General features: G+C 37.5%; 1 long non-coding RNA gene across 1 annotated transcript in view; it reads left to right on the top strand.

Moving 5' to 3' along the window:
* LOC136835133 (uncharacterized) overlaps nucleotides 1-17,500 on the top strand; it is a 338,270-nt gene that overhangs the window by 293,674 nt on the left and 27,096 nt on the right. Inside the window, exon 5 of the long non-coding RNA XR_010851988.1 lies at nucleotides 12,604-12,749. This is a non-coding gene — a long non-coding RNA (uncharacterized lncRNA). The remainder of the gene's footprint in view (nucleotides 1-12,603; nucleotides 12,750-17,500) is intronic.

Raw genomic sequence — 17,500 nt, 5'->3', positions numbered from 1 at the left:
TCGTAATTTACTTTTTATTGCACAGGCTTCTGTAAGTCCAGTTATGTTACAGGAGAGTACAGTCACGTGGTGCAGAGTTCAGGAAGGTCTTAATGAATGCTCTTTAGATGAGGTTGTGGGAGTGTTCCGCGGGTCATCCATCATGGCTTCTTTCAATTTGCCGCTTGACTCCGCCTCTTCCGCTTGTCCGATTCGCTTAGAGCTCGCCCTGTAGTAGCGGCTTCGGCTTAAGACGGTGTCCCGCTGTATATGTTGTAGTCTCGTTGTCTGTATTTCCGACAGCAATTTTAGTACTCCCTGTTTCGTATTGCAGTTACGTTTAGATCTGAAAAGTTCGTTGTAGCTTTGTTATGTTTATGAATTGCACTCAAGTTACCTTTTCATCTAATGCAAAACTGCAAAGATACAAAGCAGGCTTTATCATTGGTCCTGTTCATCTTCCTTTAAAAACACTTTAAATGAAACTTCAATCCCAATATTTTATGTTTTAATTGTTTTTCTAATAAAACGCTGCTTATTATTTATTCTGTATACAGTAATTAAGGACACATACACATATATATAGATATTCATATATATTTATAAACTGATTTTAGTGGTAGCTCATTACATCTTAACAAATATGAGGCTTTATCAGCTCATAATTATGTGAGCTCATTTCTACGGTTGGATATCGTATCAAACAGTATTAGGAAATAGAGAAATTTGAAAGGTCTTTTGTTTAATGCGACCAACAGACTTTATAAATTCATGTCTGTAAAGCAAAAGCGTTTGAGCTGAAATTAATTCTTAATATTTTTGGTACTGTAATGAGCTGAGCACTTAAACTCAGTCATCTAACCTGAGTAGGTTCGAATTCCTAATGGGAAGGAGAAGTTATCAATTTTATTTTCGTATCAAGGCTCAAAGCCGGGAAGAGCTTGAAGAATATTAGGCAGTAGAGAATTTTAGACTGGTTTTTGCTCATTAAAGTACATAAAATTTGAGAATTTGAGCAATAAATTATCTTCCTCTCTCTCTCTCTGCTTCTCTGTAAAAAAAATATATATATATATATATATATATATATATATATATATATATATAATATAATGTGTGTGTGTGTGTGTGTGTATATGTATGTATGCATGTATGTATTTATTTATTTTGGGCCTGAATTTGAATAAATGCATTATTTCTCTCTCTCTCTCTCTCGCTCTTCTCTCTCTCTCTCTCTCTCTCTCTCATATCATGTGGTGTGGTTGCTGGAGTCTCATTCGGAGGTTGACCCACCTCATTCATTTTACTGAAGATCTTTGTTTCGTCAGTTGCAAAAAAAAAAAAAAAAAAACCATATAGCACCACCCAGACTCACCGAAATCTGGAATGTTTTTTGGAGTATCTGTTTCCTGTTATTCAACTGGCGTGGAGCTTTTCATTGTATTTTGTTCTATTTTATTACTGGTTGGTTTCCTGTTACTAGACTTTAGTAAATGTTGTTGTATGTTATGATAGTTTCTTTCCACCTTGACCTGGGCCCACATCACCGTGGTAAAAAAGTATGAGAGAAAAAGAAATGAAAAGCCCACATCACCATGGTAAAAAAGTATGAGAGATAAAATAGAAAATGAAAAACATAGAACAATATGGTCGTAAATTTCCTCGGTTGGATGTTTTGATTTAGGTAATGCATTTTGCCCGTCACATTATTACACGTGTTTATGTATTGATATATAGAAACAGAATTGTACTAATTGCTGTATTTTCTCTTAGTTCATCGATTTATTATTATTTTTGTCAACATTCAAAATACTAAATTACGAATTTTTAGATACTCATAACGTTATAACCAGTTGCGTTTTTCTATTCTGTCTTTTTTCTATTAAAAAAATTGCGTTCATTCAAATCTTAGTAATGTTGTCTGCATACCTTGATTTCCTTCGAAGTAAATTAGCATCGTTTATTTCAAGCTTTTTTATACACTGTATGTCTATTTTTAATTTTATTTCGTGATAATAAAATACGAACTATAGTGTTTATTGACATCACTAACTTTAGTTTTACCAACCTACGTCATTGTTGATTTTATAGACGCTTATCTTCATAATCCAGTATATTTTCCGCAATTGTGGACTCTCTCTCTCTCTCTCTCTCTCTCTCTCTCTCTCTCTCTCTCTCTCTCTCTCTCTCTCCAAGGTCGCATCCTGATCTGGGAGTCGAGTCTTCATTTCCCTTATCGGTTTGTCATCTAAAATGGTAGAATTAAGCCACGCGGCCCCCCGCCCGCACGCCGGGCTCTTGTGTTTTGTCACCGTCGAAGGATTTGTTTATGGAACCTCGTACTGATTTAGCAGAGAATTGGCCAAGATGAATTTTTACCTCGGAAGGGGCTTGATTTCGTCGGTCGCAGCGTGAGATTTGGTTGATGCTTCGCAGCAGCAGGCAGAGACTAACCATCCATCCCCTCTCCTCTATAACCGCCCCCCCACCCCCGCTCCCTTATAACCCATGCTCTTTCTATTATTGTCTTAGAATCAGTTATATCTGACAGCACTGGGGTCCATTACTTTGTTGTTACTGGTATTTTTAAGATATCAAATTATTTTGTTTTTGTTCTCATTTTTATAAGTAAACGTGTAAAGTCAACACACTCCCGAGTTTTGGCTGAGATATTAGAAGAACTACGAAGTTATAGATTTTTTACTTCTAATGCTCTACTTCATTGAGCGAGTGTTGCGCGAATTGGAAGCGCAAGTCTGTTTATTTAGGTAATTTAACATGATCACCAACATACATTACTGTCAAGTACCCGATGCTTTTTACATATAGATCCTGGTAGAGAATTTCATTATTATCAGTATTATTTTGTGCGCCTGTGGATGCGAAGGGGGTAGGGGGAAATTTGCCCAAGAACTGGTCTTGAGCAATATCCGTTAAATTTGGCAGGAGGTCAACTGTTAACTAAGAACTGGATCAGGGTCCATTTTTTTATATTTCGAAAATTTTTACACCAATATTTTTTTTAAGAAGTTTGGATCAGTTCTTTAAGGCCAACCACAGGTTTTGCCAGTAATCCAAATCAGTTATATAAAAGCTTAGGAAAGCCGGCCATTCGTAGGTGGTCCAGGTGCAGTTACAGATTTCCTCAAAATATTTCTGAAGTCTTACAGTAAAAATGTAATGACATTCTAGATCTGGACTACGCTACTAGGTCCGATCTAGAGTGTGAGCAGTTATGTAAAGCCATGTGTCGTCAGGTTTCCACAGCCTTCAGGTCCAGTTGATTTATGCAAAACTGTTTTCCCATAAAACCATTTGCTGGTGCATATCCGGAGGTAAGTAACTGTATAGCCTGGGCAGGAAGCGTGCAAACGGAGCGAGTATCCTTGTGGTAAATCAACAGATTCGCATTTTCTGTCACTGACAGTGTACTAGCTAAGCATATGAGTGAAGTAGCTTCATCACTTAGTAACTGCTGTTTAGAAATTATGTGGATTATTCTTCAGTTCATCTCATTTCGATTAAGTTCAATGTCGATCATGTCGGAATATTTGGTGCCTCGGAGGCATTCTACCCTTCTGCTTTCCTACCTTGTTACTTTTCCATTGCAGGTATTAGAATTAAATCACTGTTTGAAAGAAGTATCTAACTTTCACATATATCATGGGGTCTAAGGAGTCTTTCATAATTGCATCATTTCAATTCAGAACCGAATAGGAGAATTTCTTAATTATCGAATACATCAAATAGCGTATGGTACGCAACATCTGTCCTGTGTACTCAAGAGTTTTTCTATTTACACGGAACATCTCTGCTAACAAAGTATGGACAGCTAGCGAAAGGCTGACCGAGAAAAGAGGAAGTTCTTTTCGGAAGACCGATGTTAAAGGGGAGAAGGCGATAATCCTGATGAGCGAGGCACTCTGTCAGGTTACCAAAATATTAAGCAAATAAAATGTCACTTTGAATTAGCCAGTGGAACGCTTTTATTGCCAGCCCCCCCCACCCCCACCCACCCCTCTCTCTCTCTCTCTCTCTCTCTCTCTCTCTCTCTCTCTCTCTCTCTCTCTCGCGTGCTGTTTTAATGCCAAGGTGCTTTTCCTCGCATGGTTTATGTTCGTGTATGTATTTTCCAGCCAACGTTTGTTTCTCGAGGAGGAGGATGATGGCGCCTAAATTGAGTCTAGTCTCCGTCGTATATTTTGTCCCTCTGGTAAATCAAAGATGATTATCCTTTTTCTTAATTAATAGTAAATACTTAGTTTCAAATAATTACCTAATCACTAGCATGTGGCACTACCATTTTGTGAAAACTTGATTTCTGGGATGTTGGACGCTTTCGTCTTTTTTTTTTTTTTGTTTACATAGTGCCACTTTTTTTTTATAAAAACCATGCCTTTTTTTTTTTCATTTATATTTATACACTGAAGTGTATGTAAATATAATTATATGAAATTGAGGAATTTGTCATATAACGATTTCAACACTCGTTGCTAAGTGTTGTAAGTGTCTTGTGCCATGTGACTCGTAATTCCAGCAAATTGTTTATAGTTTCAGTACCTGATAATTATATTATTATTATTATTATTATTATTATTATTATTATTATTATTATTATTATTATTATTATTATTATTATTATTCTCATCTCCTTAGACATAATTTTTACTATGTAGTTCAGTCTCAAATAATTTCTTGTTTTGCTTCTTTCACCTTTATATTTATAATAAAAAATGTATCATATACGAATTTCTATACACCTGCGTGGTAATTGTTGTCTTGACCACTAATTTCCAAAACATTTTAGTGTTTCGTCTTTCTAAGATATGAAACTATCCTAACTGTTGTTTATCTCGATTCAGTAACCTTTATCATTTAAGATAAAGCTGTGTTTCTGGTATAAAGCTTCTTTTTTTTTAGTTACATTTTGAATTTTTCCCTTGTCTTCTGCGTCTCTCCTTCTATATCTCTCCTTTTTTTATTCTCTGGCGTAGAGGGCATTAATTTTCCCTTCCCATTGAAATTCAGCTAACAAAAATGGTCGTACTTCAAATAATATTTTATTTTCATGAAGCTTTTCTCAGCAGCTTTCATTTTATATCAACACGTACTGCGGCGGTTGAATTCTGATTCCAAATGGTTTCACTCAGTTGGAAAACCATTTCACAATTCCTTCCTCTCCTTTTCTGAGCTTCCTCCAAGTCGATCTAAATCATTTTTGAAACTTTCGTTTTTCATTGTATTTTCATTATGATTGTAGCTATCATTGTTATCTGATTAGATTATTCATAACATTAAACGTAGAACAAAAAGAACTCAAGAGGGTCGTTATTTGGAAAGTAGGGCTCGAAGAGAAGAAAGTTATATTTTTGTTGCACTGTTTTGTAAATGATTCGTTATTTTGCCATAACTTCATCACCTCGGGTTCATTAAAGAATAGGAATTTCTAAATTCTTTGAGATGCCGCTTTGTAGGGACTGGGAAGTGGCGAGAGAGAGAGAGAGAGAGAGAGAGAGAGAGAGAGAGAGAGAGAGAGAGAGAGAGAGGGGCAACATCGGAGTTGTCCTAATAAAGCCTTCATCAGTCGAACCTTCTTCGGAGCAACGGGAGGTCCTTCCTCAATAACAAATATCCAAACCCTGGTCCCTCTCTCTCGGTGGGTCTTGGTCAAATGGCCGCCCTCCATAGCTGCTCTTCTCGCAATAAACACGAAGCTTCAGACAGAGATATTAATGTCGATGTTTTGCTGTTGCCTCTCGTCAGCCTTTTTAAATGTCGTTCGTTTCGAAACATCATTTAAAGTGTATCTCGCTTGATTAGGTGTAAATGAAAAGTTGGTGTCCTTTACACAAGGTGTTTGTCACAAACAGGATACCTCCTGGTTAGGTCACTTGGGACTGAGATGTTTTGTTTAGGAGTTAAGAGGAAAGCCTTGTTTGTGTGTTTGTTTTGGGCTATTATCCCCTTGTTTATAGTCGTAGGTTTTAAGTGTCAATAAGAATTGGTTCTCTCATGTCTGTTCCCAGGATTCGGATACTGTAGGTAAGAAATATATAATCTTGTAATGTGCAGAATACTTGTTTTTTTATATTGAATTTTTAATAGCTTTCATTATCATTGTTAGCATTTCCGTAGAAATTTTTTCTACTGTGTTGTTGCTTATTGTTATCAGCACTATTGCTATTATTTTGAGTGTACCCTTGCCGTCAAAAATGACGACGGTGTAAGAACGAGTCAAGATGAAATTGCTTTGAAGCTCGAACGAAGGTACCTTTATTTCGTATTCTTATATAGGAGCCACTGATGAGAGAATCTGGCCCCGGTCGGCCGACGGCAAGTTCGAACGTGGAATACTATCTTTGTTACACGAAAAAATTGGATACCCACTTATTTTTTTTATTATATAAAGATTATATTATCACAATATCAGTAACGTAACAGAACAAGGTCGAGCTGAACAAGCGTGATATCATTCACGGAAATGTGCAACGCAGCACCGGCAAATAATTTCACCCGTGAAATGAAACCTTTGTAATAATTTCACCGCAAACTCTCTTATCACAAGGGTGTTCATGACAGCGTATCGCACTAAAGACCCCGAATCCATGAGACTCCCTGCCCTCGAGGAACCCTCTTTTTTTCCTCTCTCTTTCCTTCGGTCCACAAAGAAGCATCGAAGTCTCCTTTAGATTTTCCACCCGTCACATTAAGGGAGATAAAGATACCTGCTGCATGGAAATCACCATAACACCGACAGCATCACGGCTCTCTTATTTCCCCCTCCCCCGTCCACCCCCGCCCCGCCTTCCTCCCTTCCCTGCCCCTTCTCCATTGCACAAGCAGCGCAGGTGAATGTTCATTGCTGCCCTCGGCTTGCTTTTATAAAGGATGGGAGGGGTGTGAAAGACGAGGGAAGGAGAGTAAAGGTGGTGAGGGTGGGGGGTGGGAGGCGTGATTTGAGGGTTGCTTTCATCCTTACCCTCTTCTCGGGGAATGATATTGGGGGAAGGAGTTTTACGGATGCTTGTTCTTTCCTGCTCCTCCTCCTCCACTTCTTCCTGAAGAGGAAGGAGAAATGCGGAACTTAGGGAAGAAAGATGAAGGGTTCCCTTCGGGGGTGGATGGAGGTGGAGCCCTCCTCCTCCTCCTCCTCCTCCTCCTCCTCCTCCTCCTCCTCCTCCTCCTCCCACCTTGAATGAAGGAATTTGTATTCACGAGGCAACGCGACGCCGCTCAGCGCCGTGATCGCGGGGCATCCGATTCGGGCGTTATGCGCGACGTATCATGTTACCGTGGGGCCCTTAAATTTTTTTCTTGCGTCTCTTGCGAAGTAGCGCCAAAGACTCCTCAGGGAGAAGATTCGGGTCTTGCTTGTCACGTCGGCCGGTTATTTGCCGAGACATGGGTGGCGTGGTGATTGTAATTACCATGATATAAAAACTAATGAGTGGATAGTAATAGGCAGTGTTGTGTTGATGGTCTTTTACAGTGATGAGCCTGCGCAGTTTTTCCATCAGGATGCATTGTTAGACATAGGCGGTTACCTTTATTACATAACTTAAACCTTTCATATTTTTTCCTTGCAGAACTGTTGATATACGGAACCGTTAATTTATTGCTTTAATTCCCTTCTAATTTGTTTTCCTTCAGGAAAACTGGCAAAACAGTTTACATTATTTTATAAACTTATGTATTCCTCTGAGGATTGGCAAATGGATGATAAACGACACTGAAATTTCATCTCCATCGAACTTGTTCCCCGACTCAAAATTGGCTAAACGTTAACGTTCTCTTCTAATTTAATCGATCTTAAATTTATCCCTTCAGAATTGGGACAGTAGGTTAATAATTAATTCAACATACATGGAACTTTATATCCCTCAGAATTAGCAAAATATTTTTCATTTAGATGCTAAAACATTTTTTCCTTCTCTCCTGGGAAGTGGCAAAGTATGTTACAGAAACTATCCAATTTAATCTTCCTCTAACTGTATTTAATTTACGATTGGCAAAATGTTACCATTATAATCTACGTTATAATATACATTTCAATCATTCCTCAAGAGAACATCAAAATAAGCAACGAGAACAATGCCTTTTATTTCCAGAATCTGTTAGCTCCTCGAAGAAGCGCATGTTCAAAGGACACGTAATCAACGCCTCCGCTAATAAGGCCATAAATACTGATTAACGGAGACCTGGCGTTTGGGGTTCTTTCCTAACAAGGAAAAGAAAATAAGATAAATTGTGAAAAATGATCTGGCGATGCCACCAGACCCACAGCCCACCTCCATCACCAAACACTCGGGACAGTTCCGGATGTCACCACCCTACCTTCAAGCAAATGGGTTAAGTGTCAACGAGTGAGTTTGTGGGTATGTGTGTGTGCGAGTGTATGTGTGTATGTGTGTGTTTTAGTCCCTTCCAGCTGCCTGCACTGCCCAACAAAAACAGACAATAATAAAAAAAAGGATCCCGACCAGTGGCCAAACACCTCGGGAACAAAAGGAAAAGTCAACCAGATGTGCTCGTTAAGGCCTCGCCAACATCGGTTCTGGCGCTAAGAAAAAGATAAATAAGACCATCACCCTAAATGTCCAACTTTGTGTTGCCATTAGGCAGAGAATATCCTGCAGCAATTGCTCAGAATAATTCGTTGTATCTGTTAACGAAACCAGTCTCGATTATTCTTTGTTCAAAATTGCATGAGTCAAAGATCACCCTTTTGCTTTTTAAGAAATAGTACTAATCAGATTTTCTTTAAGCTAAAAAATCAGATGTAACAATTACAGTGGATGACCAAGTCTGCTGGGCAGAGTGGGCAGGCAGACGTCATTATTTGTGTAGGCTTCTAATTACACCAGAGGGCACAGTGTGTTAGGTCTTCGCCAGAAGGGCTCATTTAAAAAAAAAAAAAAAACATGGACAGAGGCTGTTTTTGTGGAACCCCAAATGAAAAACAAAAAAAAAAAAAAAACAATAAGAATGTTCTAAGTTACAAGTTTGTACAATTTACGGCTAATTTACACATGATTTTTATTTTAAATCTCGGATATTTAGCCATACATTTCCCTTTATCATGGAGGTCAATTTATCTTTGGAAAACTGAAACCTTATTGCTCTCAAAATAGACCTTCCTGTCAAATTAACTCAGCTTTTTGGTTTAGATGACGCGGTAACAACTTAAATCACTTCCCATCAAGAGTTATTTCGATATCAAGTTCAAATTTTGTCTTGGTTTAGATGCTCTACATATGTATGTAATTTTTGTGCTCGGTACTAACAAATCTTGGTTATGTAGAGTTATTGATATATATTTATAGCAGACCTATATATATATATATATATATATATATACAGTATATACCGTTATTTGTATATGGTATATAAATATATATTTTGTATATATGTATAATATTGGAACTGTATACTGTTTTCGTTTTATTTATAATTAATTATTTTCGAAACAACATTTTTTTAAGAAAAATACGGAACAATCAGACAAAAATTTGTTGATTTCGTTGTCTGATAAAATCACCAAAATGATCGAATTTCTGTTATCCCGGATGCCCTGCAGGAACTTTGAAGTCTTAGCGTTCCAGTCTTCCAACGTCAACATGGAACCTTTTAACGTAACTCGTAAATTTATCATTGGATTTTTATTGCTCGGCAAATATTGTTGCTTACTATTATACGCCTTATGACACAGAACTTCATCTGAGAGTTGTGCTATGTAGTACGATATTCAGGAAAAAGTTAGAAAATTCACCTTAGTCTAAATAATTCACGTTTCACATAAGTACTTGTTATGATATTTAAATTTAAATTGCTATATATAATTAAGATAAATCATTAGCTTAGATATAAGTTTTTGTCACTTTCAGTGCATTAGTAACTTCCTTTTCCATTTGACTGATGCCTATCATGTACAGTTAAAATATCCCAAGTTTATTACTTTGATTCCATTCGCCATTATGATAAACATTTCTTTCATCATAAAAATATATTAATTTAAGCTTGCGATATGTTGGTCTTTGGTTACATGTTGGTAAGTTATTGTTTTGGATTTGTGTGCAAAATTAAGTTTACAATAATCAAGAACAGAAATTATTTTGCTTATATGTTTCTGTCCTCCAATGTGGCTAAATTTAAACAGTTTAAATATTTTGGTCTACAACTTTTAATACTCTTATGTATACTATAGCGAAGTTATTATCATTCTGGTACTATGTGGAAGAAGATAGTTTGTAATTCAGAGTGCTCCAAAGATATATTCGTAAAGGTTAGACATTCAAAAACGAATAGATAAAAATGTTTGCAGGATGATACTAAACTCGCTTTGTGATTTATCATATCATATATTTGGATAGTCGTAGAAAATTATGACAGAGGTGTCGAACAGGAAGTTTGGATAGCCCCGGATAGGACGATGTCCTTATGAAGGAGCGCTGTATAACCTGTTCAGCATAATTTCTAAGTGACATGTTGTTGCTCACAGGGTTTAAGAACTAATTCACAAGATAAGGATCTTGAAAATTAAGCTGCTATTTACTGCGAGTTTGCTTTAACGGCTAGTACAGAGAGAGAGAGAGAGAGAGAGAGAGAGAGAGAGAGAGATGGGCTAGGGAGTATCCAGGGTAGTTCATAAGAGGTCCTGGAAAGGATGCGGGATAAGGGGCGACGATTGTCGAAAAAGGAACGTGTGATTCCATGGTGGTTTATTTCCCCCATAAAACGACTTACACTCTCTCTAATCCCATGATTTACAGCAAATCATATTAATTACATTATAAGCAAATCCTTCGTGGCCTCGTAAAACCAATTCCAAGACGAACCAGAATATAAGTTCTCATGCAAATTAAGTCCTTTTGTTCACTTTACGTTTCCCTTTGAATTGCGAGGCTAGGACCACGGAGAGAGAGAGAGAGAGAGAGAGAGAGAGAGAGAGAGAGAAATGGTTGATCCCCGTTGAGTTTATATCGACTGGATTGACGATACCAACGTACCAGTAGTGGTTCTTCATGGTATGTCTTGGTGCGTTTGTAATAGCATTAAACACTAATGCTGGCGAGAGTTTTCTGCATTAATGTGTCGTCATATCGACGACCAATAAACATTTATTATTAGTGTTATCAGTACTTTTTTGTTACATTTCGTTGTCATACTCCGGGTTGGAACTATGTAAACAATGTTTTGAAATATTGGGTTATGCCGTAGCTTTCATATCGTGGCCTTCCACACTCTAAGGATGAAGTCTCTTGCCCATTGGTATACTCGGACAAATTCGTCGATTTTTTTTTTGTTCCATTTGTTATTTTGATTATTTTGTATTAATTATGCATTGTTTCATGCACTATTATTAATAAGCATTCAGGTTTTTTTTGCTTATTTTTCTTTATTTCTCCTATGTTCATTCTTTTTTACTTCCCTATTTTTTAACCTTGCCACCAGACAGACTAGATTGGGACTTTAGTAGTCCAAATATGTCGGTCTTGGAATGAAAACTTAATTTCTGAATTTTTAAGATGATGGCATGATAGTCCTGATTTTAAAATATTTTTAGTTACGTGTTCTGTAAATGGTCAGAAATCTACTTATTATTGGTGTTAGTCGATTCTCGTATAGTTCAGGTGTACTTGCCACAATTCCGAATCGCAGTTGCATTGGAAGGTGACATTATCGTCGTATATCTCAGCTTTGTAAATACGTTTTTAATTCAATCCTCATTTACCATGAAAACATTGACATGCTGATACATGCGTGGTGGGCATAGATAGACGGTGGCTTTTGACAATTTTATTAACTGCATGAAAAATTTTTGTTTGCCGTAATTTGCATTAATAATTAGCTTGTTTGCAATTCAGTGGTACCAGTTTGGAGGAAAAAGAGCGACGCGTGATATGCGATGTTTTAAATATGAAAATTTACAAATATGATAAGATATTTAGCCTATTTATGATTTCGAGCTTTCATTTCATGTTCAGTATTGCATTATGTCTGCGGGAACAAAATTGCTGTTTTATTACAAATTCTAAACAGGTACAGGTGTATCCTGTTTTGCATTCAAGTTAAAAAAGACGGTGGATATTTTATATGAAGTACACAAGCTTACCTAAGGTTGTGGGGAAATGGGTATTTTAAGAACAGCAAAATTGAAAGCGTGAAGCATAGTAATAAACAGTTACCAGCTGAAAAATACTTGCTGTCCATTCTGCTTACCTTTCTTCACAGTTTTCCCATTCTATTTTTAATTTTTCCGAAATTTGCCACCTCTCTCTCTCTCTCTCTCTCTCTCTCTCTCTCTCTCTCTCTCTCTCTAACTTGTATTGTGATTTTCCATTTCTTCACCAAACAATAAAGAAAATTATAAAATGTTTTCCCTTTCCAAATGATTTTCCCCAGTCGGTGCGATTTGTAGTTGACAGACGCCATAATTTTATTCACTGTACTTTCATTTTATCTGTCGATCGTCGATCTTTTTACTCAGATGTTTCAGAATTTTAAATACTTTCGATACAATATTAGTTTATCGACATTTATATTCCGCTTAATTTCTTAAGGTAAAAATTATTACTCTTTCTAGGTAAATACTAACATCTTACCTTCATCATCTTTTCTCTCCAGAACGGACAGTCGTTCACGCTGCTCATTATGCTGTTTAAATAATAGTTGATCGATTGACTGAGAAAGTCTACCTCAACGCAGTAAGAATCATCGACGCAGAGAAACGGAAGAATAAATGGAAATTTCTTCATGCGTCTGAGGTGAAGGTAATGGCTCTGCTTTTTTAAGAACTTCCTATAATTTCAAGTAGTATTATTTGTATTAATGTCTGAAGATGAATTGCTATAATTTTTCTATCGTAGAAATCAGCAAAAAAAAAAAAAAAAAGCTTAAGTGTTCGGGCTGAGTGCAGTGTATAAAGTTAGATAACGCTATAAAATTCTTCCTCTACTTCAGTCAAAAGAATGATTAGTACTGTATAGGATTACTAAGAGTTGCAAAAGCTCCCATGTAATCATTCATATTATTTGGGTTAATTTCTGAAGGATTGGTGCTGATATAATTTGCTGAAATGAAACTTCCATGTTTTACGTTAAACCAGATTTCATTTACACATTCTGTGAATATATATATATATATATATATATATATATATATATATATATATATATATATATATATATATATATATATATATATATATATATATATATATATATATATATATATATATATATATATGTATATATATGTGTGTGTATGTGTGTGTGTGTGTAGCGTGAGAGACAGAAAACTGATCGAAGTCAAGTAAGGCATATTTATGTCATGATATGTCTGTATGTTCCTGAATACTTGCATCCACACACACACATAATTTTATGTGTAAAAAAAAATTATTTCTTTAACGTGAGAAGAGGCTCCAATTAAGGGGTGTCTGTCGCTTGCCCCATCCTCTGCCGTCTCCAGTGGGTAGCAGATAATGGGATAAATCACGCTGAACGTTTATGAAAATGTGTTGGTCGAGCTGTGAAAACTTTAGGTTAGGACAAGCATCCAAACGTGGCCCACCCCCCGGTGCCCGCAATGGAGATGTTATACCTATCTCTTGTCCGTTTCCTTACACTCTTAACTGCTCGTTACGAGGCGTCTTCGGGTTTTTGTGTCGTTGCGTTAGCTGTGAGACTCGTCTCGGGGCATTTGACAGTTTTTTTTAGTTTGTTTATTCCTAGTGTATGATAGTTTAAATATGAAGGTGACGTAATAAGAAATTTTATCGGATGCTTCCTCTGCCGCTAATGAAGACTTACGAACGTTCGGACGCAGCTGTCGCCGCCATTAGACGGTATTGACGATGCTGCCATTAATCTCTCGCCACCAACCACTTTCCCGCGCTTTTGTCCGATCCGATACGTCGCCTTAGCCTGTAAGGCTCGGCTTCATTCTACATTAGGCACACATACTTCCAGCCCTAACTAGAATCGTAATTATGCCGGGGACGTTTCGACTCGCGTAGATATAAGGCACTCTCGGTACTGATAAGTTTTTCTTTGATAGAAAGTGAATTTTGCTTTTTATTGCATCATTTCTCTTGATTTTTTAAGGATTCGACCAGTCTCGAATAATCGATTCGGACGAGCTGTATACATACGTCATTTCCCGTCCAAAGAAAGAGCGCCAGCTCACAGCTTGCAAACAGCGCACCCTGGCGGAGTTCGGCATTGTATCCCAGTCTGAAAACAAATTTATTAGCCTTTTGAGTGCGTGTAATGTTCAAAGGTGTGGGCAGTCGGCCCCATAATTCTTACCCGCACCATAGACCTTGAGGAACCGCCAATGAAGTTGAAAAGCACCGACCTCCCCCGCTAAAGACGTCATCTTACCCATCCTTCATGCTCAACGGGACCTCCCTTGACAAATCTCTTCGAAGAAGGATCATTACTTCCTCCAGGAATGATATCGATGGATGCTCTGGCGTTGTTTTTTGATGGACTTCGTTATGAAGGATGGAAGGCGAGACAGGTACCCCCAGCAGAGTCGCAGTGTCAGTGGCTATGTTCGACTCGCTGTTTGACAAGTCAAGGCTTCGTTGGTTCTTTGTGACGGCACCGACCTCCTCCACAGGAACCTGGTGCTTCCCAGCCGGGTTCACTGGTGTCTCCTACGGGCTGGCCTTACATAACTCTCCCCTGATAGTACATACTGGAGTCGTCAGTGTTCGTTTGGAGGAACAATAATTGATTATGGGGACAGAAAGTGTCAATGTACGCCTCCCAAAACACGTAGCCAGCCATCTTACATTGAAGAAAGCCTTGATTTGCTTTCTACGTGAGCTCTTTCGTCGAAAGTTATTTCCACATGAAACTCGATTTGATACTTTGGACACCAAACGTAAAGAAAATGTTTGTATAAAGAATGAATGTGCTAAGATTTTTTTTTATATGCTTAAGCTCATTGTTTGTATGAAGTCAAAAGCTAAATATACTCTCTTTTGCTATATTCATATATTTCTTCATCTTTATTTCTTATACCTCTGTTAACATTAAGATGATTCACTCCGTTTCGAAAATCTTTTCTAGCATTTGATATAGTCAATTTAAAATTTGGTTTAAACTTTATTCTTTACAACTGGCAGTGACTTGCTGACAGAATTCACTTAAATCCAGGTTTATGTCTTTTAGGGTATATTTGCGTTAAATTGTCAAAGTTTTATATTAGAAACGTTCATACTGGGTGTTTATAAGAAAAAAGTCTAAATAAAAGACTTGAGTCGATGAAGGAGAATTAGAGATACCTCGTTTATCCAACAAATACTTTAGGTTTGAAAATATGCAACTTTTCCATCTGCCAATATTATTATTATTATTATTATTATTATTATTATTATTATTATTATTATTATCGATCCATTTACAACATAGTTGAAGCATCATAACTCGCAATAATTTGTGTGTGTTGGGCCAAGTTTCGGTGATTTCAATGCAGCTCAAAGACATCATCTCGTCTCGCTGATTCCGACGTTCATGCGCGAGCTTTTGTTGTCTAATTTCAAAAGTTGCAGTTTGGAGTGTACTGAGAGCATATTTACTTGATGGTACGATATTTCTTCTTTCAGTTGCTCGACGCAAGATCTGATTTATCGGCAATGAAGGCCAGATAAATTTCATGAAACAGCGAAAAATCAAAACTGCTGCGCAAATGAATTGTACCTTATGATCTCTGACTGATGTAATGTTTTTTTTCCTTGGTCGTTGTAATGAGCATTTAACTACTGTTTTGACCACGGGAAATAATTTTTATTTCTGCAGGTTGATAGTTCCGGCTTTCCGTGCTTTAAAAGTCAGGGTAAAAGTGCATTTGGGTGAATCATTATTTTAATGATCTCACAACCTGAGAAACCTTTTGTTGCTTTGATTGGAAGCCGTCCTGATATTGAAGAGACTCCTTTCCATCTCTTCATAATCAACTTTAGGTTTAAAAACTTATATTGGAATTACCTCTCTGATGGAATCAGAGAAAGCTGATCTCTTCCGCCTTATGTTTTATATATCTTTATTCATTCCCGTTCTGCGAATGTAAAAGAATAATTCTTGCGTCCTCAAGGAATGTTACATTCAACTTATTAATGGTATCCATTACGTGGGTTGTCGAAGTAGGAAGAATTCGAGATTTTGTGCGTGAGTTTGCCTTTGTTCCTTAGCAAACGTACACAGTTACATTGCGCACATACACAGTCACACACGCGCACAGTATGTGCTCATGTTCAGGTATCGTGATTGGTCAAGCATCACATAAAGCCACGGATTGTCAGGACAACAATGGGGACTTTAGCTATGATGCTTCTGCAAGCATCGGGCCGTTCCCAGCCTTGGGGCAAATGTTAGCTGAGAGCGGCTGTGCTTTTAAGAACGTGAGAAGTTTCTGCAGGCGAAAACCGCAACTATTTTAGTCAACTCTGCGAAGAGGTTTGGAATACTCGAATCTCGAACTTTGTATTTCGCACACCATACGACTTATTAAAATTTGCACTAGCTAGGCCCGAGTTCGAGTCTCCGGCCGGCTAATGAAGAATTCGAGGAAGTTATTTCTGGTGATAGAAATTCATTTCTCGCTATAATGTGGTTCGGATTCCACAATAAGCTGTAGGTCCAGTTGCTAAGTAACCAACTGGTTCTTAGCCACGTAAAATAAGCCTAATCCTTCGGGCCAGCCCTAGGAGAGCTGTTAATCAGCTCAGTGGTCTGGTAAAACTAAGGTATACTTAACTTAGCTGGCTGTCCTGTAAGGCAAGTTCTTCGTTGGAGGTCTGGGTAGAGCTCTCGGCTAGCACGCTGTTGGCCCAGCTTTCGATTCTCCGATGGGCCAATGAAGAATTAAAGGAATTTATTTCTGGTGATAGAAATTCATTTCTCGTCATAATGTGGTTCGGATTCCACAACAAGCTATGAGTCCCGTTGCTAGGTAACCAGTTGGTTCTTAATCACGTAAAATAAATCTAATCCTTCGGGCCAGCCCTAGGAAAGCTGTTAATCAGCTCAGTGGTCTGGTTAAACTAAGATATAATTTTTTTTTTTTGTCCTGTAAGGCCCTTCTTTTACTGTACCTCCATTCACATTCTCTCTTCCACATTGCTCGCTACTCTCTCCTAACAATTGTTTCATAGAGCCACTGTGAGGTTTTCCTCCTTTACACCTTTTAAACCTTTCTACTCTCAAATTGACCTCATAGGTTCTAGCGCTTGGCCTTTGGCCAAATTCTATATTTAAGGCCCTTCGCATATTGAGTAGACATTATTGAGAACCAGATATTTATATACAAATTCTGTTTTACAAGTCTACAGTTATATTTATAGGTTTTGGGATGCGTAGATAGAGGTATTGCCATTCGAAGTTTTGATTAATATAGGATCAGGATTAATGATCTAACAAAGAAATAGAAAAACGTTCTCCCCCTTTTCCAGTTTATTGATTACATCGTGTGGTTGAGCGATAATTTCAATATGTTATTTTCTCATCATGTA

This window comes from Macrobrachium rosenbergii, chromosome 55, assembly GCF_040412425.1.
Source record: "Macrobrachium rosenbergii isolate ZJJX-2024 chromosome 55, ASM4041242v1, whole genome shotgun sequence".
NCBI lineage: Eukaryota > Metazoa > Arthropoda > Malacostraca > Decapoda > Palaemonidae > Macrobrachium > Macrobrachium rosenbergii.
Note: the sequence above shows the minus strand (reverse complement) of the source record. Positions and strands in the feature narration are given on the sequence as shown.